This window comes from Myotis brandtii, unplaced genomic scaffold (genome assembly GCF_000412655.1).
Source record: "Myotis brandtii unplaced genomic scaffold, ASM41265v1 scaffold18, whole genome shotgun sequence".
NCBI classification, from domain to species: domain Eukaryota; kingdom Metazoa; phylum Chordata; class Mammalia; order Chiroptera; family Vespertilionidae; genus Myotis; species Myotis brandtii.
In genome coordinates this window covers 2,976,402-2,976,835 of record NW_005356674.1, presented here as the reverse complement: position 1 = coordinate 2,976,835, position 434 = coordinate 2,976,402, and positions in this window count along the sequence as shown.

Here is a 434-nt window from a genome sequence, read left to right as displayed (position 1 = left end):
ACGCATGCGCACAGCACACTCTCACCCCTCCCCCCCGCCCTTTCCTTTCCTTTGGCTTCCCTTTTCCCCTGCTTCTCCCAGAGCCCCCTCCACGCCCTCCCAGCGCTGTCTGCCCGCTCAGCGCGTGCGCATTCCACCGCCCAGCCCCACCGCCTTTCGCCCTGAACGCGTGCGCTTTGACCGCCCACCCAGAAAACCGGATAAACACATCAGCCCGCTCGCGCCAGTCCCCCCCCTCCCCCGCTGCCAACCCACCCAGGGCTCACGGCGCATGTCAGGCTCTCTGCACGGAGCATGCTCTCAGAGAGCCGCGCGCTCTCCCCGCCCCCTCCCCCAGGCGCGCTCAAATTCCCTCTCCCGGGCGTGTGGGCGGTGGTGGAACCTCCGCCACTTGACCCATCTTTCCCCGGTGTGGGCTGTCGGCTCCCCGCGCG